This window comes from Papaver somniferum, chromosome 6, assembly GCF_003573695.1.
Source record: "Papaver somniferum cultivar HN1 chromosome 6, ASM357369v1, whole genome shotgun sequence".
Classification (NCBI taxonomy): domain Eukaryota; kingdom Viridiplantae; phylum Streptophyta; class Magnoliopsida; order Ranunculales; family Papaveraceae; genus Papaver; species Papaver somniferum.
In genome coordinates this window covers 161,836,110-161,863,157 of record NC_039363.1, presented here as the reverse complement: position 1 = coordinate 161,863,157, position 27,048 = coordinate 161,836,110, and the positions used below count along the sequence as shown (strand labels likewise).

General features: G+C 38.4%; 1 pseudogene; it reads left to right on the top strand.

The window, feature by feature from the left end:
• Nucleotides 1-2,425: 2,425 nt before the first annotated feature.
• LOC113289945 lies at nt 2,426-5,085 on the top strand (annotated as a pseudogene).
• Nucleotides 5,086-27,048: the final 21,963 nt, after the last annotated feature.

Here is a 27,048-nt window from a genome sequence, read left to right as displayed (position 1 = left end):
CAAATCTTAGATGGGAGGGGTCGGACTTCATATGGAGGATTTGCTGGAAAACTAATTCTCATAGGAAACGTGATTCCAAGGATTCTGACAACCAAACATACCGAGGAAAACGTAATCCTAGCAAATCCCCTGGACCCATAAATTCCACCTTTAAAATTCTACATCCAAACCCACCATAAATCACTTTATGTCAATGTTGTCTAATAGTGGGTGGTGTCTTTCCTATGATGCATGCCGCTATATAACAAATCCATTTTCACTTTGACCTCCCCGTCCTTCCGTCAGACTCCCACAATGCCGGCGGTCATCTAGTTATTAACGTAGATTTCATCTGAAAAGTTTCGACGAATACACTAGTTGACTGCGTAGCATTTGTCAAACGTAGGGCTGCACAAGAACCGGTCTACACGACCTGAACCGGAGTAGAACCGTAAAAACCGGACCGGTACCGAACCGGAACCGGCTTGACCGGTACAAACATCGGTTCTGAAATTTGAGAACCGGACTAGACCGCTACAGACACCGGTTCTTGGGGAGAACCGTACTTGAACCGGAACATCTGTACCGGTTATTATTAGCCGTTGAGATCTATCTAGGTTTTTAATCTTAGCCGTTGAGATCTAGATAGGATGTCGAGAAAAAAAAAATATGAAGAATCATTCTTCAGTTCTTCTTCGTTTCTTCTTCTCACTCAGCGGCAGCATCATTTTCTCGATTCTCTTAGGGTTTGAATCGAGATTGAATATCAGTAATATCAGTGGATCACCATCTCTATCAGGATTCAGGTCAGTATTCTTCTCCTTAGGCTTTGAAACTTTGAATCGTTTGATTGTACATTGATTTCGTATTGAACCCTAGAATATTGATTTTTTTGACATAATCTCTAGCAAACTTTTTGATTTCATGAAGTTCAAATCATGGGTATGGTTCTAATTTCAGTTTTATGATCCGAGTTTTGATTGTATTGATTTTTTTAGGGTTACTGTACATCTGGTTGTATTGATTTTTTTTGGGTTTATTTTTTCCTTTTATTTTGTTTTGGTTTGTCTGATTGTCTCTCAGTAGAATTCCTTTTCTAATTTCAGTTTTATGTTCTAAGTTCGTTTGTATTTTTTCTTCTTCAGATATTGAGAAGATTAGTCCAAAGGCCAAAGCAGAGAAGAAGGAAGAATTAGATTTTTGGGGTTCTCAAGTACCGCACAATGGCTTGTGGTAAGCTCAATTTTTACTCAACTCTTATATAAAGAAACAAGCAATAAGAGTTCAGTGCATATTGATATGGATCACAATGCAGTTTAGCTATTCCTTGGCTTTACAATAGGATTTCATTTTACTCTCATAAATGAAGGATCAGCAATTTCTGCAATTTGATGTAATTTGAAAGTACATATATGATGGTTTTCTACAAGGGACACACTAAGTTTCTCTTCTTCTTGAAACATACTTACAATAACAAATTTTTGCAGTTTTTATGGTGAGGTAGATGCTTAAGCTTTAAAGAGCATGATCAGTTTGGGCTTAACAATTTCTGCAGTTTTGTGGAAATGCTAGCTTTTTCCAACTTTTAAATGTCACCGATTTCCATTTATTAGCTTACACTCTTTATTGACTACTGTTTCTTGTGCAAATTTATTTACTTGTTAATTTCCTCTTTAACTATAAATGAATTTCAGGCTGAACCGCTGAACGCTTAAGGATCCTGATGTGTTTCAGGGCAACAGGTGTTACAAAATACCCATTAAAGACTTAAAGTACTTCAGAGTATGTAAACTAGCTTGTATTTCATTAATTTTACTCTTTCAGTCATCTTCGTTGTAGTCAGGGATATGAGTGGGGAAATGATGAGTTCTTTGAGAACAAGTCTCATACGTTTTGCATCTTTCTTGAATTTATTTTTTCTCTTTCTTAGCTCCCTTTCTTAAAAATGCAGTTACTTCTCATTGCTACTATGTAATGTATGGAAATGAATGCAGGCTAGGATTGCAAATTGCAAGTGCAGGCTTTGCAGCCATCCATTTTCGCTTGCAATGATCGCATTTCATTTCTTGTCGACTTGCCGTAGACAGACTTATGGTTGTGGAAATGTTGTTTTTTACTTTTTAGCAAATTGAACTTATTTTGGATTGTTGTTTTGAAGTTATGGAAATGTTGAACTTAAGTATGTATGCAACCTGAACTTATTTTGGATACATTGATCATATGAAAATGTTGTATAACTTAGTATTAATTTGTAACGTTTTCCTGGTAAAAAAACCGGTACCGGTCTTGTAACGGACCGGTACCGGAGGTACAGGTACAACACCAGGTACAAGTACAGGTACCGGTCCTCAAAAAGAGGTACCGGCCAACACCAAGTACACACCGGTTTCATAAGAGAACCGGTCCGTACCGGAGTATGTGCAGCCCTAGTCAAACGTGACGAACTTCTACTTCGCTGTCTTGTGTGGCTGTGCAATATCCGACTGAAACTCTGAGAGAGAGATGCAGAACAGCTGTTTGAGTAATGGTGGGTGGACAGTTACAAGAAGAGTCCAAGTAAAGCTTGATACCAAAACATTTTCATTTTCTTCTCCATCCAATTTGATCACCAAATGTTCTTCATTTCCTAAAGCATTACCCATTACAACCCCCCTTTTTCTTTCCACTTCTTTAATAAAATTAATCCCAACAATTCCAATCGCTAGTACGAGAAACCCAAATTCGTTATCATCAATCGTTTCGCCTCAGTCATCCAACTCGGCCATTACCACCACCAGTGAAGATGGAGAAAATCATTCTGGTAACTTTCGAAGATGGATTGAATTGGTGGGTGAAGTATTATCCACAGCATTTCCTATTTGGGTTGCATTGGCCTGTGTCCTTGGCCTCCTGAAACCAAATTCCTTCAATTGGCTTCAGCCTAAATTGACTCTAGTAGGAATTACTGTCATTATGCTTGGAATGGGTATGACCTTGACTATTGGTGATCTTCGCGGAGCTCTTGCAATGCCCAAAGAACTGCTCTGTGGCTTTTTCCTTCAGTACTCAGTATTCTTCTAATCCTTTGAGAATTTTCTTTTATCTCTTTTGGTTGATTGATTTCTTTTTTCTTAGAATTAATGCATATGTACAACACACCAGCCTTGTCGTACATTTTTTTATCACAAATTGAGTTGATTTTCTCCATTCGGTAAGTTTGAGTGTTAAACTGATCATTCGCTTGTTAATCTGGCAATCTAATTTGGTTGGTATTTTGGTTTAATATTTAAGGTTGACTATTGGCCTAAGAAGCATGCAAAATGATACTACCAGTGTCACTCATTGATAAATTTTGAATAAATGTTATGTCAAATGTATAAAACCTGTGTTGCTGCCCACAACTGAAGGGAATTGGTTGACTATGGTGAGCACAGCCTAGATATAGTTCTAATGGTGAATAAATTGGGTGGGTAATGTTGATTTGTTGCAGGTAATGCCATTATCAGGTTTCTTTGTGAGCAAGCTCTTAGGTTTACCTTCTTATTATGCAGCTGGCTGATACTGGTAGCTTGCTGCCCTGGAGGTATTCTCCTTCGGGTATTATTCTCATTTTCTATTTCGAATTATTCACTTTCTACGTTTGTATCTAATTTGTGTTTTCTTTGCGATACAGGAACTGCAAGTAACATTGTAACGTACATAGCTCGGTATGTGCAATCAAAGAATTCTTGTGTTCCAAATTCTTCCACTGACAAAAGCAGAGAAATGCTAACATCTTTAAATGCCATTTCAGAGGAAATGTGGCTCTCTCGGTCTTGATGACAGCATTGAGCACCGTGTCTGCTGTGGTATTGATATATTTTCGTTAAAAAACAGCTTTCTTCTCCGTCATTTACCTTGTGTCTTCATGAATATGAGAATATTTCTTATTCAGGTAATGACCCCTTTGCTGACCGCAAAACTTGCTGGGCAATATGTTGCAGTGGATGCAGCTGGACTACTTATCTCAACTTTGCAGGTGAGAGTAATTGTTGTTTCAGAGGTTTAAATAGCTTGGATTCCCTGATACTTGATCAAATAAAACACGTTAAATTTTAATATGTTATAAGCATTGAAGCTCCTGAGAAGCGATTATGGTTACATAGCAATAACTAGTGGAAACAAAATGTAATATTGACACTGAAATTTAGTGGGCAGTTGATGTAGATTAAACAGTGTGTTATCCTGGTTGTTTTAACAATACTCTATTCGTTCTGCATAGGTTGTGCTTCTTCCTGTACTGGTTGGTGCTCTTTTGAATCAGTTTTGCCGAAGTTTGTTGAGATGGTTTCTCCATTGATGCACCAGTTGCGGTCTTAACCGTAGCTGCTTTATGTGGTATGCAATAGCCCAAAATGCTTCTGCAATTCTTACGTCTGGTCGACAATTGGTACTTGCGAGCTGTCTCCTTCACGGGCTTGGATATACACTTGGCTACCTACTTTCAAGGATGCTTAAACTTGACGAGTCATCCTCTCGCACTATCTCCATCGAGGTTGGGATGCAGGTGAGCGATTGCGCTTTCTGATTCCACCACTACTTTTTTTTCTTCTTCTTAACACTATCCTCACTACTCTCTGCTACTGTAGAACTCAGCACTTGGATTAGTTCTTGCCGGTCAGCATTTTGGAAATCCACTGACGGCTGTACCATGTGCAGTATCTAGTGTATTCCAATCACTTTTTGGTAGTTTACTAGCAGGAATCTGGAGATACTCTTCCAGCACCACCACACCAACAACAAATGACAGAAACAGCGACAATGACAATTCCTTACCAGGAATAATCTCTTGACAAGATTTTGAGTTGTTCAAAACTGCCATTATCTGCTCTGAGTATCTTTTATCAATAGGCTTTAAATTAGGGATTCCAAGAACCATTTTGCTTGCTTCTGTATAGTTGGTTGTTGCAAGTTTCACTGGCTTCAATCGCATGAATTCATTCAATGGTGCTGCTATTTTTTCGAGAAAAAAATCAATGTGCTAAGGATCCCATATACTTGTTTCTAAGTTTTGTTGTTAATGTAAGAGCGTGTAAATAAACTGTTTGCAGTGGTTTCAAATAGAGTTTTGTTTGACGGAGAGCAAAACCAGAACAGAAATGAGCAACAATCATAGTCTATCTATTGATCATGACCGATTTTTAAATATTTAGGTGTGCCTGACTAAAATAACTGCATTATTTATTTATTTTTATTTGAAAAATAATCAGCTTATATTTAATAAAACAAGTTAACTTATTTTTAAAAGCAACAAGTTTTTTTTTTTCTTTTTGGAAGCAACAAGTTAAATGATTTGAGCTAGCACTTTAGAGGTTGCCCTAGTTAGGGATGTGCCCTCAAGGTGCACCAGGATCACCTCATCGACTTTAAAGAAAATAAATAAGATAAGATTTGCTTACATCACGACTCATACCGAGTTTTGGTTGGTAGCCTAGCATATGTTGTAAAAAAAAAAATTGAAAAAAAAAAGACTTGCATATGTTGCCTCATTAAAACCCTGTCAACGAAAATTCATAATGGTAAAACCTTGACAATGGAAAAAAGAGATTCAGAGTGAGAGTTCTATGACGTACTTGTAAGTGATTCAGAGTGTTTATTTGAATCTGTCTGAGTGAGAGTGTGTGTTTCACTTGTACTTTGTAAGTGTGTGTTTCACACATTTACTTTTCTGTTACTAGAGATGTAACTGTTAACAACCTGTACTGTTTGTTGTATGTGTCAGCCTTATAAGGCACTCTTGTTGTACCCGTTTCTTTATCAAAAACATCAATAGAGATTTTCATTATTACTCATTAATAAAATCTTTCATGGTATCAGACTTCTAAAGAATATCTTGATTCTCCATCTCTTTATCGATTCAAAATTTCTTAAAACACCAAATTCATCTGCAACTACAATCTCTTAATATTTCTACAATCATCTCTACTATCTCGTATAATCACTAATATTTTCTTTATCAAATTCTTCTGTCAATTCTGGGTCTCAAATCTTATTCAATCTTTTCATATTTCTTGAATACAGATTTAGGTCAAATTCTTCAATTGTATTAGTTTGAAACACGGATTTCATCATCTTTAATCATTTCTTGAAGGTCTTGTTCCTGAGCGAATATGGCTACTACTAATTTTTTTTCCACATTTCAAAACATTAATAATTTCGTCTCTGTGAAGCTCATAGAGGATGGTTCTAACTATTTGATTTGGAAAAATCAATTTGAGTATATTCTTATCACTGCAGATTTGCATGAGATGGTTGATGGAAGTTCTCATCCACCTCCTGCTACGATTGATCTTGATGGTGATACTTTATCAGATTTATTGTATCTACATTGGCGCAAGATGAATCGATTTGTTATGTCATGTTTGAATGCTACCTTGGATGAGACAATTTCAATAGGAGTAATTGGTTTTCAAATTGAAAGAGAAATTTGGCTCTATTTGGAGAAGAAGTTTATTCAGTAATTTTCAGCTAGGAAATCACTTCTTGGGAGTCAATTGCATTCTCTCAAAAGAGGTAGCAAAAGTATTTCTGCATATTTTGATGATTTGAAGGTAATTAATGATTCTCTTGCTGTTATAGGAGAAAGAGTAGATGAATCTGATATGGTCATGTATGCATTAGTGGGATTAGGAAAATATTATAAACAATTAGATAATCACATCACTCTTAGTGATGTGATTTCAAGATTATTACATCATGGACAGTGGCTTAAAGAAGAAGAGGCTGAGTCTATGTCTGTTTTTGAAACTCAAAATTCAACATATTATGCTAAGAACTCATCTAATAATGCATCCGTTCAAGATTAAAGCATGATAATAAGAACAAAGCAGTTGTGAATGATTTTAGTCAGGTTCAATGTCAGATTTGTAAAAAAGAAAGGTCATACTAAAAATAGGTGTCGTTTCAGATATATTCCAAATAAATCTACTACTTCTACAACTACTTCTCAAGATTCATCTGGTGGTGTTGGACGACTTCTAATACTTTACAACGGGCATTTGCTGCTATTCAAGTGAATTTTGTTGATCCAACATCTTCAGACCCAAATGTTGCTTCTATTTGGTTACCAAACTCAGGGGTCACTAGTCACTTAACTAAAGATATTCATCTTTTAAACAATACAAAGGCTTATACTGGTTCAAAAAAAGTTATGGTTGGAGATGGTACAATGTTACCCATTGAGAAAACATGTAATATAATACTGGATACAAATAGTACTCAGTTTCATTTAGATGATGTTTTATATGTACCTACTATAAAACAAAACTTGTTGTCAATAGCAAAATTTACAAAGGATAACAAGGTTTCTGCGGAGTTTTTTTAATGGGGCTATGAGATTAAATGTGTCAAGACTAGGAGGATTCTTGTTGAAGGGAATATTAAGAACAATTTATATCCCATGGAAGGTCTTAATTTTTTTCCTTAACTGCAACAACATCCAAATAAGATACTTCTCTATGGCATAGGAGATTGGGTCATACTTCACCTTTGGTACTTCAAAAGATTGCTGCCACGACTTCTATTCAAGTGGATTATAATTCATATTGTTTGTGTGAAGCTTGTCAACTAGGAAAGAATCATAAACACCCATTTTATATATCCAAAGAACTACAACTTCGCCTTTACATTTGATTTACTGTGATATTTGGGGTCCATATCCAATTATTTCTTCTCTTGGATTTAAGTATTATATTTTTTTTCATTGATGAATTTTCAAGATATCATTGGATTTATCCACTAAAGTGCAGGACTGAGAGCTTGGCTTGCTTTCAACATTTTAAAACTACTTCTGAAAATATATTATCTACTTATTCAATTCTTTCAATGTGACAATGCTTTGGAATTAGTTAAAGGACAATTCAAGGAGTATCTAAATGAATCTAGGATTGTGTATAGAGTATCTTGTCCTTATCTACATCAACAGAATGGCTTGGCTGAGAGAAAACATAGGCACATCACAGAAATGGGTAACACACTTTCTGAAAAAGCGGGGGTCTAACAACACCACCCAATATTTTGTTTAGCAATCTGTATGGACTAACTCCGAAATACTTTGCTAGAGAATCAACTAGACAGTCAGGCTCAATCTAGATAAAAGTATCTCAAGGATTTAATATCTCTCTCTTGTTTTTGATATTACTCAAGCTAATAGAAATCAGCGAGTCCTAATCAAACACAAGGAATACTTGGACGGTACCAAATACCAATGTCCAAGGATCAATCAATATCAATCAACAACAGAAGGTCGGATTTCTAACTGATGATCACAAACGCACAACCTGTATTATTTCCATTATATAACAAATAAAATGCGGAAATAAAAATAACAGAGACACCAGAATTTCGTTAACGAGGAAACCGCAAATGCAGAAAAACCCCGGGACCTAGTCCAGATTGAATACACACTGTATAAAGCCTCTACAGGCACTAGCCTACTCCAAGCTAACTTCAGACTGGACTATAGTTGAACCCCAATCAGTCTCCCACTAATTCAAGGTACAGTTGTAATCCCTACGCCTCTGATCCCAGCAGGATACTGCACACTTGATTCCCTTAGCTAATCTCACCCCAAAATCGCAGACTTGATAATAACTAAATATGTCTCACACAGAAAAGTCTATCAAAGGATAAATCGGTCTCCCACAGAAGAACCCTAGGATTTTGTTCCGTCTTATGATATGAAATCAAGGTGAACAGGAACCAATTGATAATACGGTCTTATATTCCCGAAGAACAACCTAGATTAATCAATCACCTCACAACAGTCTTACTTGTATAAACAAGAGGACGTCGAGGAATCACAAACAGTGAGACGAAGATGTTTGTGACTTCTTTATCTTGCATATCGGATAACTCTCACGATCTCAAGCCAATCAATAAGATTGTACTCGTACGATAGAAGATGCAAGATCAGATCACACAACTACGATAAAAGTAGTATCGGTCTGGCTTCACAATCCCAATGAAGTCTTTAAGTCATTAACCTGGTTTTAGAGAAGAAAACCAAAGGTTAGAGGAGAATCGACTCTAGCGAGCGCACTAGTATCACACAGACGTGTGGGGATTAGTTTTGCCCAATGCTAGATGTCTCCTTTATATAGTCTTCAAATCAGGGTTTTGCCTACAAAGCAATCAATATTCATCGTTAGATGAAAACCTGATTTAGATTCAAGCTAATATTTCTCAATCGTTAGACCGAAAACTTAGCTTGTCATACATATTTGAGATATACGTTTACTGGGTTTGTGAAAACCATGCCCAAACGTGTACGTGTATGTTGGTTCAACATAGTAACCCAAAAGGTTAACCATATGAGCATTTCATATTAACCTTGTTCTTCTTCACCATAACTAGTTCAATTAACTCAACTGAACTAGTTAGAGAGTTGTTCAATTGCTATGAGATCTTATGTAATTACACAAGACACAATTGAAACAAAGATGATTCGATTCGATTGAACCGGCTCATGAACTTTATAACCACGGTTTGCATACTGCATTCCTTAGTAATTTAAGTTTCATGTTCAGAGCACGTCTTTAGATCATAACCCACTCAAGTACACAAACAAGTTCGCGGACTTAAGGCCACCGACAGAGTTTTCCAAACTCAGCAGAAAATCTTGGCAAGGAGACTTACGCCAGTTCGCGGACTTGTACTACACGAACGAATTTGGAATTCTAGCAGAAATTCTCGGAACAAGAACTTCCGTCAGTTCGCGGACTTGGCAAATCCAAGTCCTCCGGTTTCTCTCAATCAACAAAGTTAGGAAACTTCGGATTAAGGAATATGACTTATGCACATATGTGTTACCACACAATGCTTATATCCATCATTGGTTATATTGACCTAAACTCATTCCAACCATTGAAACATTCTTAGAGGACGTTATATAGTTGTTACACTATTTCTCGTCAAAGCGATTTTCAAAGTGATTGAAACAATATGACTTTCGTCATTAGGTGAAGATAAACCCGATCAAAGCGAAACGCTTTACCAACACATGATTTCAATATATAGATAGGCGAGATATACTCGGTTCGAAATATCAAATGTGTATGATCCAGTCTATATAGCATACGACTTTTGTCTCATAAGAAGTAGGAGATAGAAGAGATAGAATTTTGAGTGATAGATAAGTTCGAGTCTCCACATACCTTTTTGTTGATGAAGTTCCACGGTTCCTTGAGTAGATCTTCGTCGTTGTATGATGAATCGCCATGAAGTCCTTGAGCTCAACTACACTTTTCTATCCTAGTCCGAGACTTAGCTATGTAGACTAGAAATCAAGACTCATAGTTTTGATCACTAACATTGACAAACATGCTTGATATAGCAACGCATGCGAGGTCGACCGAGCTATGCTATAACAATCTCCCCCTTTGTCAATTTTAGTGAAAAAACTATTAATAAATATGGAATACAAAAAAGATAAACTTTAGTGGCTCCTATTCCATAGTCTAATCTTCAACGTTCTCTGAAATCTTCGTCTTTCCAAGTACTCCATGATCCCAAAGGTTGTAAGTTTAGCATCACCGTTGTTGAAGATCCGTAGCTATAACAATGAGAGAAATCGAGATTCTCGATCATCATTGTACAGTGACATAGTATTATTATGTAACATCAAAGTCCAATTGCATCACGACTTTAACAATACTACTACAATGATATGTATCACTCCCCCTTAGTCAATACTCCATCTCACATGGAAACTACTCCCCCTTACACAATGATCCGAAAACCATATGTATATGTAGTAGAACTACACATTAATTCTCCCCCTTTTTGTCAATAAAATTGGCAAAGGTACAAGAACGGGATCCTAATGAAATTTCCGAGAAGAGACGTTTCATAGACTAAAAGAAAAAAATACATACCAACTTAATATAGATGCAATCATAAAGCCGAGGCTAAATGCATTCATCAAGGAGTTTTAAGATACAAGATAACCCCTATAAAATTCCACAACAGCACACCCCGCAAGATATTACTATTAAACACAAGTTCAAAAGAACTCTCCCCCATTTGATGTCATTCCCGAAAGAACAACAAGAGCGACCTTAATTTCGAAAGAAAAGAAGGATTTTTAATTGGACACCAAAAACCATAGGAATGATTTTATATATTCAAAACTCAATCAAATTAATCACAAGTAAACCCATGATTAATTTAATTGGAATGCACAACTAAATCAAACCACAAAAGTGATGATTGCTAAAAAGTGCATATTTCTATATATTTTTCTTGGCATTTAACTCATCTTTTGTGCATTAATTCTACATTTTATCCCATATTCTGTATTTTCATTGTTTTCAAGAATAAATATTTTTATTAATTAATTTTGTATTTTTAGGTACCAAATAAAGATTAGATGAGTTGCGGAGCCAAAAGAGCAAAGACACGGGAGAAAGCCGGTGGAATCTCTAGCGGAAAAGAAGTGAAGAATGTGTTATGGAAGACTCAAGGATAAAAATGGGCTTAAAAAGGAAGAAATTGTTCTTAAAGAAGAAGTGGGCTCAAGATTACCTAAGCCCAAATCCAATTCCTAAACCCAAATCCAATTCCTAAACCCAAATCCATATCCTAAACCCAAAATTCAATACCCAAACCCGTTTTCCTTCTTAACCGTAAGATTGGATCCATTCCATCATCCAACGGTCGCTGCGTCATCATGCATCAGATTTCGACGCACCGTACCAACACTACAGCACCTAACTCCATCTTGAGCTGTTAGTTTCGTTGTATTTTTGCATCCAACGGTCGCTCATAATTTGTCTCCATCTCGCCGTTAGATCCGTTTCAGAAGTTATCATCCCACGGATTCCCTTCACAAAACATCAAATTTGATGATCCCGTTTAACACCTAAGCAACCTAATCCTATTACCCACACCAAACGCACCCTAACCAAAACCCATCGAGCCATCTCCTTCTTCCCCTCTTCTGCAACAGCGACGCTCCCCCAAATCACTCCACCATCTTCTCCCCCCAAATCACTCCACCATCTTCTCCCCCCAAATCATTCAACCATCACTACTCGAGCCATCATCACTTAGACCTACTTTTCTAGCCACTTATTACATCACCTCCTAATCGTTTCATCTCACAGGAACCCTAGGTTAGGAGTTGATGAAATAGGTGAGGTTAGAGGATAAATCGAAGGCATGGGTAGCATCAGCAGACGACAAGGAAGCATGGGTGAAAGTTCTCGAGTAGTTTTCAATGTATGAGGTGATTTAATCTCACTTTTTGTCAGAACCCTAGTTCACTGTTTTGGGGGATTTTAGGTTAAAATTTATTGTTTGTATAAATAGATGGGTGGGTGTGTAATAGAAGGGGATCTCTGGACTAGCCAGGAGACATTTTGAAGAAATTTTCATTACAATTTCAAATTCAGTCCCTTTATCATAGTTGACAGTTGAATGTTATGTGTATGTTATTTGAATTATCTTGTATGATGAATGCTTGTGTATGTAATATGTTGAGCATGAGCTAAGTAGCATTAAGTTAAGGCTCAGTTGAAGCCTTATGCACTGTCAAATGACAAGTTGCTAGGATAGTTAACTCCTTGCCCTGTTTTGCTTGAGCAATGGGAAGAGGTTAATGCTCATAGTGCCTGTGATTGATTGTTCTGTCAAAAGACAGTCAATGCTAGGGGCAAACTAGTGAGCAAATTAGTTTTCCTCCCATTCTAGATATATGCATAGGATTTTCAACTCAACCTAGAAATATGTTGTTTGATTAGGACACAAGGTGGATACTAAGCCTTAGCTTAGCCACAATCCCTTTTACAGTCACTTAAATTCAGTTCTGTTTTGCTTCCTGTTCAGTTTATCTCCTTGCCTGTTTTGCCTGTTTTTCTTGCATTTTGAAGTTGTTGTGCACTGAAATTAGTGCACAAACTCCCCCTGCCCTTGGCTTACAGCCTTGGTTCCCTGCTATTTTTATTTTATATCCTCTGCCATTTAATCTTTGCTGTTTTGCCATCTTGTGTTAACTGCTTTGGTTTGTTAACTGTTTTGGTTCTTTGCATCTGCCATATTACCTTGCCTTGCTCACTGCCATAGTGCTTTGCACCCATTGCCAGCATAGTTTAACTTCTTTATGCTCCCACTCCCTGTGGACTGACCCCTTGCTTACCTTCTATACTAAAACTTGGCCTTGTATACTTGCAAGAGTTTTTGTGTGTTTTCCATTTTCACACCAAGTTTTTGGCGCCGCTGCCGGGGAGTGGTGCTGCCATCTGCTGATCTCCTTTGCTGTCTTTCATCTACCATTGCATCTCTGTCAAGATCATTGCAGCTTCTGCCTTGCAATCATTGCACACTGCGTTTGCAATCTTTGCACAAGATCATTGCAGAGTTGTCTGAGATCATTGCACTCTTGTTCACTTGCAGGTGCCACTGAGTTGCTGCAGAACTGTGTTGCTGGCCACCTGAGCTGCTGCTGCTGCTGAAACCTTGTCTGTTGCTGTTGCTGCCGCTGGGACTGGTGAGTTTCTGCTGCTGTTGAACCTGGCCAAGGAAGCTGCTGCTGCTGCCAGACCAAGCCCAAAGCTAGTGCATCTCTGCCGCTGGGCTGTGCTGCTGTTGCTCTTGGGCTGCTGCATCTCAACAAGTTGCTGGGCTCGTCCAACTGAGGTGGGCTTCGTTGCTGTTGCTTCTGCTGGGCTGCTAAACCCAACTGCTGTTGCTGGGCTTGCTGCGTGAGCTACTTAGGACGATCCTAAAGCCCAACTGGGTTGTGCAACTAAAAGGGGACCAAAAGCCTATTTTTGGGCTTCCCTCCAAAAATCAAGTAAGCCTAACCCATGAGTTAACCCACTTGGGCCTCATTTAAATTCAAATTCGGGCTTGTAATAATTAATTTAATTATTTAGTTGGGATTGTAATAATTTTTATTTTTCCTTTATTTTCTTTTTCTTTTTCTTTTTCTTTGGGACTGTAATTATTTTTTGTCTTTATTTTTCTTTTATTTTTCTTTTTCTTTTTCTTTTATGGGCTTGTCTTAATTATTATTATTGTTTTTATTTTCTTTTATGGGTTGTGCTAATTTATGCTAGGTTTAGTTCAAATTTTTTTTTTCCAAAGCCCAATTTTAAACCAAAAACAAAATCCCTTATTAAAACCAAAACCCATTCAAAACCAAATCTTCGTAACCCTTGTGGGCCAAATTGTTTCCGATTGCTCTGTCTGACCAACATGTTAGTTGAGGTACCTACAAGGACATGACTGTGACCTATAGAGACCAAACAAACAGACTTGTTAGAATTAATCAAGAAGAACCTATCGAAATTCTGAGTTCTGAGGTAGACAGCCCAGATCAATCCGAAACAATGGGAGAACCCCGTACCCTCAAGGATTATATGTACCCAACTAGAGCCAGTCAACCTTCTTGTATTGTGCTACCCGAGGATAATGGCCATTATGAGCTGAAATCGAGCACAATACAGATGCTTCCTATTTTTAGAGGTGTTGAGAATGAAAACCCGTACCACCACGTGAGAGAATTCGAGGAAATTTGTGGAACTCTGCGTTTCACTCAAATGTCCGACGAAACCCTAAAGTTAAGGCTCTTTCCTTTCTCCCTGAAAGATAAGGCAAATGCCTGGCTTTATGCTTTACAGCCTCAATCCATCATGACATGGGATGACCTCATAAAGGAGTTTTTCAAAAAGTTTTTCCCGAATCACAAGACTGCGACAATTCGTCAAAGTCTGAATAGCTTTGTGCAATTAGAGGGTGAGACCTTAGCTAGATACTTGGAGAAATTCAATGAATTATTGCTCCAATGTCCCCATCATGGTTTTGAAAAATGGAGACTTGTGCAAATTTTGTATGAAGGTCTAGATGTGTCCACCCGAACAACGGTTGAGTCGATGTGTAATGGTCTATTCGTAGACAAAACTGCTGATGCGTCTTGGGACTTCTTGATTGAAGTAGCTGAAAAGACGCAACAGTGGGAATCCATCCGTGAACCCAGAAAGACTACATCCGAAGCGAAGGCTTTTAGGATTGAAGCAGATTTCGAGGGAAGAGCAAACATGGCATCAATAGTTAGGAGATTAGAAGAGTTAGAACTACATAAAAATTCAAAACCTTCCACCACTACTCTCCGAGAACATGTCGCTTCGTCTGTATGTGCCGCTTGTAACGATCCCAACCATCAATTCCAAAATTGTCCCGATTTGCTTGCAGTCCAGGAATCTAGGCTTGAACAGGCACATGCCATGTTTCAAAAACAAGAACATAACCCCTATTCACAGACCTACAATCCAGGATGGAGAAACCACCCTAACTTTTCATGGTCAAAAGGACCCACTCAGGGAGGACCATCTCAACCCAATCAGAGCTATCAAAACAATCAGGGATATCAGAACAATCAAGGTTATCAACACCCGAGAAACCCTCAACAACAATCAAACTCTCAACAACAATCATATCCTCAACACAATACCGACAAGAGATTATCCCCCTAGAGGAAATGTTCCAGAGTCTGGTGCAAAGTCAGAAAAGTCTTGATCAAAAGATGGGTCAAATCTGTGATTCCATAAGTGAGAGAGAAAAGGGTAAACTTCCGAGCCAACCCCAACAAAATCCAAGAGTGTATTTCAAACAGGCTCTTCATCCTGCAAGGAAACCTCTCCGATCAAGTCCATGCCATTACCACCCTCCGAAGTGGTAAAGTCATCGAGAACAAAGTGGGCGAACCTAATGAATCTGATACAAATTCCACGCTGTCTCCACAACCCCAGAAAACCAAAGAATCTGAGCAAGTTGGAAAGCCTGACAATTCTACTGCTGTGAATGTCCCTTTGCCAACTCATTCTCCTGTTGCCCCATTTCCTCAAAGATTGATCTATCAACAGAAAAGTACCCATTACAATGAGATGTTAGATCTGTTCAAGAGAGTCAACATCAACATTCCTTTTCTTGAAGCAATCAAGCAAATCCCTGCTTATGCCAAATTCCTCAAAGACTTGTGTACTCAAAAGCGCAAGCTCAATGTGCACAAAGTGCTTTCTTAGCTGAGCAGGTGAGTTCCATCATTCTGAACAAAACTCCACCCAAGTTTAGGGATCCAGGATGTCCAACAATTTCTTGCACTATAGGAGAACACACGGTCAATAAAGCGTTATTAGACCTAGGTGCAAGTGTTAACCTACTGCCATATTCTGTTTATGAGCAGTTAGGTCTTGGGGAGTTGAAGCCAACATCTATCACTCTACAACTGGCAGACCGATCTGTCAAGATTCCTCGTGGAGTGGTCGAAGACGTTTTGATCAAGGTTGACAAATTCTATTTTCCCGTAGACTTCATTGTCTTAGACACTCAACCTGTACAAAACCCAGACTGTCACATTCCTGTCATCTTAGGACGTCCTTTCTTGGCTACGTCCAACGCGATCATTAATTGTCGTAATGGAGTGTTGAAACTGTCTTTTGGCAACATGACGGTAGAATTGAATGTGTTCGATATTAGTCAACAACCTGTGAATCTTGATGATGATGATGTGCATGAAGTTAATATGATTGAAGGATTAATACAAGATTCGTTGACTAACATTCTATCCGTCGACCCCTTTCAAGCATGTATGGAGAACTTTAACTCAGATTCCTATGATGATGCATACTAGTGACGTCCTATCTCTGCTCGAATCTGTACCTCAAATGGACGTCACTGAAAGGAAATATGAAGTGGAACCACCCTTACTCTCTGATTCCAAGCTCATTCCATCCATTGTTGAGCCACCCAAGCTTGAATTGAAAACATTGCCTAGTACGTTGAAGTACGCATTCCTAGGTTCTTATACTTTACCTGTCATTATTTCATCATGTTTAGACACGGAACAGGAAAGTAAGCTTTTAGAAGTACTTAAGGAACACAAAGAGGCCTTAGGATGGACCATCTCAGATCTCAAAGGAATTAGTCCCACCATTTGCATGCACCACATTAACCTTGAAGAGAATGCCAAACCATCGAGGGAAATGCAAAGGAGACTTAATCCTAACATGAGAGATGTAGTCAAAGGAGAGATCCTGAAACTACTTGATGCGGGTATCATATACCCAATACCTGATAGCAAATGGGTTAGTCCCATTCAAGTTGTGCCTAAGAAGTCAGGCATTACTGTAGTTCAGAACGACAAGAATGAATTAGTCCCTACTCGTACAACCACAGGATGGCGAGTATGCATCGACTACAGGAAGTTGAACACAGTAACAAGGAAGGATCACTTCCCGCTCCCTTTCATTGACCAAATGCTAGAACGGTGTCTGGACACAGTCACTACTGTTTTCTAGATGGCTTTTCCGGTTATAACCAAATTCACATTGCTCCGGAAGATCAGGAAAAAACTACATTCACGTGTCCATTTGGGACGTTTGCTTATAGACGTATGCCCTTCGGGTTGTGTAATGCACCTGCTACTTTTCAGCGTTGCATGATGAGCATTTTTTTGACATGATAGATAGTTTTCTCGAGATCTTTATGGATGATTTCTCTGTTTTTGGTTCCTCGTTTGACGAATGTTTGAAGCATCTTGCCCTCGTGATATCCAGATGTAAAGAAAAGAACCTTGTTCTAAATTGGGAAAAATGCCATTTTATGGTGAATTCAGGAATAGTTCTAGGACACATCATCTCAGAAAAAGGAATTGAAGTGGATAAAGCTAAAGTTGACCTCATTCAACATCTACCACAACCTCGCTCTGTGAAGGAGATCAGATCATTTCTAGGTCATGCTGGTTTTTACCGGCGATTCATCAAAGATTTCAGCAAAATCTCCAGACCTCTGTGCAGTCTTCTCTCCAAAGATGTTGCCTTCAATTTCGATGCTGCTTGTGTGAAGGCATGGGAGGAATTAAAAACCCTTCTCACCACCGCTCCTATAGTCCGACCACCCGATTGGAAGCTTCCGTTCGAACTTATGTGTGATGCCTCTGATTATGCTGTTGGTGCTGTTTTAGGACAGCGAGTTGATAGACTACCATATGTGATATACTATGCTAGCAAAACCCTTAATGATGCCCAACTCAATTATTCAACTACCGAGAAGGAATTTCTTGCCGTCGTTTTCGCATTAGACAAGTTTAGATCTTATCTGATAGGGTCTAAGATCATCATATACACAGACCATGCGGCTTTGAAGTATCTTCTTTCCAAGAAGGATGCTAAAGCTCGCCTTATTCGATGGATACTATTATTACAGGAATTCGATCTCGAAATCCGTGATAAGAAAGGTTGTGAGGATGTGGTTGCTGATCATTTGTCTAGATTGACTTTAGAGTCTATTGATGAATTTGAGCTGATTAGAGAATCATTCCCAGATGAACAGCTGATGTCTATCTCAGACCTTCCTTGGTTTGCTGATATTGTTAACTACCTCGTTACAGGTAGGATGCCCTCATGTTGGTCGAGACAAGACCGCTCTAAATTCCTGGCTGAAGTTAAACATTTCCTTTGGGATGACCCATATTTGTTCAAGTACTGCCCAGACCAAATCATTAGGAAATGTGTCCCCAACACCGAACAGAAAAATGTGATATCTTTCTGTCATGACCAAGCATGTGGAGGGCATTTTAGTGCCAAGAAAACCGCTGCGAAGATCTTGCAGTGTGGGTTTTACTGGCCATCGCTGTTTAGAGACTGTTATGAGTATTGTATTGCTTGTGAGCGCTGTCAGAAACTAGGAAGTATCTCAAGGAGAAACATGATGCCATTGAATCCTATTCTGATTTTTGAGATTTTTGATGTTTGGGGGATCGACTTCATGGGTCCATTTCCCATGTCTGACAGCAAGTTGTACATCTTAGTCGCCGTTGACTACGTCTCCAAGTGGGTAGAAGCCATCGCAACCAGAACAAATGACCACAAGGTGGTACTTTCCTTTTTAAAGGAAAACATATTTTCACGTTTTGGTACCCCGAGAGCTATCATCAGTGACGGTGGCTCCCATTTCTGTAATAGGCACTTCGAGTTTTTAGTACGCAAGTATGGCATAACTCACAAGGTTGCTACTCCGTACCACCCTCAGACCAGTGGACAAGTGGAAGTGTCTAATAGGGAAATCAAGCACATTCTAGAAAAGACGGTTAACCCGTCTAGGAAAGATTGGTCATTGAGATTGAATGATGCTTTGTGGGCCTATAGAACAGCTTATAAGACACCAATTGGCATGTCCCCTTATCGTCTGGTGTATGGAAAGCCATGTCACCTTCCTGTGGAATTAGAGCATCGAGCTTACTGGGCTATCAAGAAACTTAACTTCTCTCTCGACAAGGCGGGTGCACAACGGAAACTTCAACTCAATGAGTTAGAAGAATTAAGGAATGAGGCTTATGACAGTGCCAGGTTATATAAGCAGAAGATGAAGATATTTCATGACAAGCGTATTCTACGCAAATCCTTCACTCCTGGTCAGAAAGTCTTGCTGTATGACTCCCGATTACATCGTTTTCCAGGAAAACTGTGTTCCAGATGGAAGGGTCCGTACCTAGTACGCACAGTTTTTCCTCATGGAGCTGTAGAGCTGGAGGATGTTTCCAACAAGAACATTTTCAAAGTCAACGGGCAGAGATTAAAACCATTCCTTGAACCATTCCCACCCGACACTGAAACAACCAACCTGGAGGACCCAGTCTATGTGGACTAAGCTGGTCCACCCTTGTACATAAGTAGCTGCGTTTTCTTCCCCATTGAAAACCAAAAAGCCTTTTTCCCTTAAAAAACCAAAAAGTTTTCACTCCCGACAAAACCAAATTTTTCCACAAAAGTCCAATCCCATTAAAAACCAAATTTTCTTGTAGATAATGTGTTAGTTAAATTTCCTTTTGTATATATTTTGTGCTCATCCATTGTGAATCCGAATATGTTGGAGTTTTGCCTTGGATAACGGAGTTTTAATTCTGCTTTCGCCGAAATCGGGTATTCTCTCTCCTTTTACTCTACTCAGCATGTCCCTTTCCATATGTTGTATTTTAATTCTTTCCATATTTTTAAACATTGAGGACAATGTTTAGTTCAGGTTTGGGGGTATATAGTAGATACCACGATAATATGCCATAATTGAAAACAAAACTCCATCTTTTTGAAAAAATTGAAAAATTCCAAAAAAAAAATTGAAAAATCAAAATAAAAAAATTAAAAATTGAAAAAAACAAAACATAAAAATGGAGCTCATTTACCTTGAAATGTTGACTCTTGTGCAAATATGTAATTATTAGGAGTCTTAGTCTAGATATTTAGGCACCCTGATTCTAGCACAATTCACATAGTGATAAGAAATTTGCACGCGCACGATCTACCAATACATGTATAGCCTCGATCTTCAAGGTGTTTGATAGGAAGTCACGATTGCCAATCACTTTAGAATACTGAACGAAACTTGACTAGCTTGTTCTTTGGTTGGTTGGGATAGAAGGTGGAGGTTACATTAAGAAAGACAACCATCGAATTTAACTGGGTGCATCAAAAAGGGCTACCTCTTGCCAAGTGTCATGTAATTTTTTTGTTTTTGTTTATGTATCAAATGTGTTTCCTTGTAAAAAAAAAAAAAAAAAAAAAAAAAAAAAAAAAAAAAAACGATGTATATATTCAGAAAAAAATATCTGAAAAATACAAAAAAAATCAAGTATTTATCAATTCCATCCTCTCTTGTTCCAAAAATAAAAGAGAGTAGTCAATGTAAATAAGAGTCATGTAAAGAGTCATTTTGTTGTTTCATTGTAATAAGCAAGGAGGGTGTATGCCATTGATGTACAACGCGAGTAATTGTGAAATACCTCCAACTCATTCACAATTCTCGTAAAGTCCGGACAGCTAGCTAGATTTCGACCTCGGTTCTTAGCCTGAGAAACTATCTCTTGGTGATTAGTAGTCATAACATCCGACCTTTCTTTATACATGTGTAGATACACTTTACACTCTTATCACATGTCTTTATTTGTTATCAGTGCTAGGATTGTGCCTTACATAGCTAGATTGACATCTCCATTTTGCTGTGAGCTTAAACTGTTTTGCACATGTCACATTTGATGGAATATGAGCTTATATTTTGACCTAGAACTTTGTAGGTACGTTCTAAGCAAACCTTCACGAGACTTCACTCGTCCACTAGGGACACTTAGTGGTTTAAAAGGCTTAGTGCATACGCTAAATGCATTCGAGAGACCAGCGACAGTGGTATAGGTAGGATTTCCTTAGTTTTGTTTTACTTGAGGACAAGTAAAATTCAGGTTTGGGGGTATTTGATGAGTGCTAAAAAGTGCATATTTCTATATATTTTTCTTGGCATTTAACTCATCTTTTGTGCATTAATTCTATATTTTATCCCATATTCTGTATTTTCATTGTTTTCAAGAATAAATATTTTTATTAATTAATTTTGTATTTTTAGGTACCAAATAAAAATTAGATGAGTTGCGGAGCCAAAAGAGCAAAGACACGGGAGAAAGCCGGTGGAATCTCTAGCGGAAAAGAAGTGAAGAATGTGTTATGGAAGACTCAAGGATAAAAATGGGCTTAAAAAGGAAGAAATTGTTCTTAAAGAAGAAGTGGGCTCAAGATTACCTAAGCCCAAATCCAATTCCTAAACCCAAATCCAATTCCTAAACCCAAATCCATATCCTAAACCCAAAATTCAATACCCAAACCCGTTTTCCTTCTTAACCGTAAGATTGGATCCATTCCATCATCCAACGGTCGCTGCGTTATCATGCATCAGATTTCGACGCACCGTACCAACACTACAGCACCTAACTCCATCTTGAGCCGTTAGTTTCGTTGTATTTTTGCATCCAACGGTCGCTCATAATTTGTCTCCATCTCGCCGTTAGATCCGTTTCAGAAGTTATCATCCTACGGATTCCCTTCACAAAACATCAAATTTGATGATCCCGTTTAACACCTAAGCAACCTAATCCTATTACCCACACCAAACGCACCCTAACCAAAACCCATCGAGCCATCTCCTTCTTCCCCTCTTCTGCAACAGCGACGCTCCCCCAAATCACTCCACCATCTTCTCCCCCCAAATCACTCCACCATCTTCTCCCCCCAAATCATTCAACCATCACCACTCGAGCCATCATCACTTAGACCTACTTTTCTAGCCACTTATTACATCACCTCCTAATCGTTTCATCTCACAGGAACCCTAGGTTAGGAGTTGATGAAATAGGTGAGGTTAGAGGATAAATCGAAGGCATGGGTAGCATCAGCAGACGACAAGGAAGCATGGGTGAAAGTTCTCGAGTAGTTTTCAATGTATGAGGTGATTTAATCTCACTTTTTGTCAGAACCCTAGTTCACTGTTTTGGGGGATTTTAGGTTAAAATTTATTGTTTGTATAAATAGATGGGTGGGTGTGTAATAGAAGGGGATCTCTGGACTAGCCAGGAGACATTTTGAAGAAATTTTCATTACAATTTCAAATTCAGTCCCTTTATCATAGTTGACAGTTTAATGTTATGTGTATGTTATTTGAATTATCTTGTATGATGAATGCTTGTGTATATAATATGTTGAGCATGACCTAAGTAGCATTAAGTTAAGGCTCAGTTGAAGCCTTATGCACTGTCAAATGACAAGTTGCTAGGATAGTTAACTCCTTGCCCTGTTCTGCTTGAGCAATGGGAAGAGGTTAATGCTCATAGTGCCTGTGATTGATTGTTCTGTCAAAAGACAGTCAATGCTAGGGGCAAACTAGTGAGCAAATTAGTTTTCCTCCCATTCTAGATGTATGCATAGGATTTTCAACTCAACCTAGAAATATGTTGTTTGATTAGGACACAAGGTGGATACTAAGCCTTAGCTTAGCCACAATCCCTTTTACAGTCACTTAAATTCAGTTCTGTTTTGCTTCCTGTTCAGTTTATCTCCTTGCCTGTTTTTCTTGCATTTTGAAGCTGTTGTGCACTGAAATTAGTGCACAAACTCCCCCTGCCCTTGGCTTACAGCCTTGGTTCCCTGCTATTTTTATTTTATATCCTCTGCCATTTAATCTTTGCTGTTTTGCCATCTTGTGTTAACTGCTTTGGTTTGTTAACTGTTTTGGTTCTTTGCATCTGCCATATTACCTTGCCTTGCTCACTGCCATAGTGCTTTGCACCCATTGCCAGCATAGTTTAACTTCTTTATGCTCCCACTCCCTGTGGACTGACCCCTTGCTTACCTTCTATACTAAAACTTGGACTTGTATACTTGCAAGAGTTTTTGTGTGTTTTCCATTTTCACACCAAAAAGTGATCAATTTAATTGATTGTGCTCAACATAAGTAAACTTACGGATCTACGACTAAGGTAATCATACGGAGATGACTAACTTAATCGTTCACATACTCAACATAAGGAAAACCGTACGGAATATACGACTACATCAACCAATAGAACATGATTTGTATAGCCGTTCATATACTCAACACAAGGACTTGTGGAATATATGAATACTCAACTAGACTAATTACAAGAGATCATATAATTAATCTAATTGGAAAACACAACCAAACTAATCACCGAAGTAATCAATTTACTTGTCAATTATTTTGCTCGACAAAAGAAGACTTTCGGAGCAAATAACTAAATAACCGACCAAGATGATTAATTTAATTCAAAGATGCTCGACATAAAGTACCTCACGGAACAACCAACAAAGTTAATCACAAAATAATCAACTTAGTTGTATCGTGCTCGACATAAGACACATTACGGAGCCTCATGATAGGTGTTGTAAAACACCTAATTTTATATCTAGTATTTATGCTTTCTTTGCGAGTTTTCATATAAATTATGTATCTTATGTGTGAGTTTGATTTTATTAGGTGTTATGGAGTCATTATGAGCAAAAGAAGGAGAAAACGTTCATTTGGAGCGTAAAGGGGTGAAAGCATTGTTTTATGAGCAATTGCTATTTGGAGCGGGCTAATGTGCACGAGAAGAAGGTGAAGAATGAACTTCCAATTCCTCGCAACTGACAGTTGAGCAAAGAAGCAAATAGGCCTTCGGTTTCCTGAAACCGACTAGCCATTTCTGAATAGGTGGCCCTTATCCTATCAGCTGGGGTGGATAAATCCAAATTCCTACAAAATATCTAAATTTCAGAGAAGAAAATCATTAGCTCTTCTTCTTTATCGACCCTGTCTGCGAGGGCGGCACCATGTGAGATTCAGAGACGAAATTGGTATGGGTTTTGAGTGTGATGTTACAGCTGATGACTGAGAAGAATTGAGGAACCAGAGAGAGGAGAAGATGGATTTGTTGATGTTCAGTTTAAATGGAAGAGAAATCAGGCGAGAACATGAGTTGTTGTTGTTGATATTTAGGGTTTCATGGAGATGAAGATTTGGTAGTTGATTCAGAGTTTAAAAGACTAATTGTGGATGAATTACAAAGGGGTTAAACTCAGATTGAGTTTGGATTGATAATTGAAGATGATAAGTTGAAACTGCTGCCATTGCTGCTGTTGTGTTAATGGAACCAGGGTTTTGAATCTGGGTTGAAATTGACTGAAGGTGTTCGAATCTGAAGAATGGGTTTGGTTGAATGGAACTGAAGACGGAGAAACAAGGTATAATCGAGAGTTTGAGATGTTGTTGCTCAGTGGGTACTGAAAATGATGGTAGAAGCTGGGTGATTTTCATGGGTAAGGTGGAATTGATGTTGCTCAAGTGCTGAAATAGATGAATATCTAGGAAAGGTACAAATTGCAGGTGGCAGTGGGTCTGATTGGAGCAGTTGTTGGTGGTTCATGGCAAGGAGGAGAAAAGGATTTGTTGGTGGTACGGAACTGGAGCTGCAAAGTGGTTGAAATTGGAGCTGTGATGATATATGAGAAGGTCTGGTGGTGTTAGCTCAAGCTTGAGTTGCGGAATGGAGATGAATGTATGACTGCAACAGCAGGTGGTACTAATATGGCTTGAAATAGAGCTACAAAGAATGGGAATTGGTATTGCTGCTTGAGGTGTGAGCTGGAGGTGAAAGCAATGAAGCTCAGATAATTTGAGAGGGGTTTGATTCAGATATTGCAGGCTGGTAAAGATGCAGTTCTGGTGGTGTTTGCATAAGCAGAGAAGCTGTAAATGGAGTAATGGGTTCAGGCAAGAAGCTGCAAGGGAAGCTGCAATGGAACTGATGTTGTTGTGATGTGTTAAATGGGATAAGTTGTGAACTGGCTCGGCGACAAAGAAGAGAGAACTGAAGGCATTTGAGCAGCATAGTGTATGATGGTTCTGCAATGACTTTGAGGTGCTGTGAAGAACAGTTGCAAGCTGGTGATATTGGTGCTTGTTGTGAGCAGTAGAAGAAGAATAGGAAGCTACAGGTTGTACTCTGGAGTTATTGACCTGCAGTTCAAGTTGTTGCAGGTGGTAATTGGTGGTTGCGGTCACTGAAGCTGAGTTGAAGTCCTAAAGTAGCTAAACCATGTTGCAGGTTTCCTGTGATGGTGCAGTGGTTCTGGTAGCTGATGGCTTTGAAGTGTTGGCTGCAACGGAGAAGCTGGGAGTGTGGCAGAAGTATGGCAAGAGACGAAGCTGCTGGTGGAGTATGGAGTGACAGAATGGTGGTATTACTGATGATGAAGCACAATGATGGTGCAACATCAGGTTATGGCATGTGCAATGTTGCAAAGGAACATGCCTTGACAACTTTGGCTTAAAACTAAAACGGCTGAGTTAGTTTCTGACTCAGATCTGAACCTGACTCACCCATTTGACTCATAGACTGGGTTGACTGGTTGACCAACTGAGACCGATGACTGGTTTGACTTTGTTGGTTACCTGAGGCGATTTCCGGTGACTTTTACGGCATATTTCCGGTCATTGCATCAATTCTCCGGCAACATATTTTTGGCAAGATTTTTACATGGGTTTCTCGCACACGTAGGCTTGTTGGACCACTTGGACTTTGGGCTTTGAAGACCTAGTTTTGGAAAGATGAAAATCTACAAAAGGGAAAGTTTCTACTTTCTTGATATCACGTATTTTTCTATTGGGAGCTTTGGAGAACGATGACTAGGGTTTGCTTTCATTTTTATTCTTCTTCATTTTTATTATTGATTATGATGAACTCAAATGATATGAGTAGCTAAACTCATATTATTGGTTATGGGATAAAGTGGATTCCACAAATGATATTTGCATCTATGAATTAGTTTTGTCTCAATAATTTATTGTTTATGGTTCACAATTAATAGTGTTATATAGTTTGAATGCCTGTTTAGTCGAGTCCGGAATCGATTGAGTTTGCCTTCATCCTTATTGCTAGATTAGGGTTTTCAATACGAAAAGGTTGTTTATTCCTGATTATAAGTAGCATAATTGTGGGTAGTGCTTGTAGTGATATTCACAAGTGAATCATAACTTTTGTTAAAACGGATTAGTGCTTTTACACGTTCGTTTGCATTGACTAGTCTTATTCCATATAACTTATTGCTTTTAGGGAGTTAAACTTGATTGTGCTTTTACACGTTAGGTTGCTTTCTGGGAAGAATTCACATATACATCTTTTAATGTGGTTGTGATGAAATCAAGAAATTAGCGGGATATTCTTGCGATCAAGGTATCCTAGACTTTTAGTAAATGAGAGATTAAAATATCAATTCTAGTCATTGATGAAAATACATGTTTGTGAATGATACTATCCTGTGACCAATATCTTATTTTATTGATTATTCCAATTTTTTACTTAACTTTCATTTATTTTTATTGCTTTGATAAACAAAATCCCCCTTGGTTACTTAAGAATCTGAAAATCGCATAAAAACAATTGCCTCTCTGTGGAAATGAACTCTTTCTTACCACGTACTTCATTTATATTAGTAGAGTGAGAAAGTGAAATTATTTTTGACGCATACGACAGCGATCAAATTTTGGCGTCGTTTCCGGGGAGGCATACAGCTTGTTATTAAGTTTTTAGTTTCTTATCATCATTTCTGCTTTCATATTTGCTTTTTATTTTCTTGTCTTGTTTCTCACTTGTTTGCGAGAATTGTTTTCAGGTACCTAATCCCTAGCTTCTAAAGATTGGAACTATCCAAGGTGCGGGATAGCTACTCGAAGAGG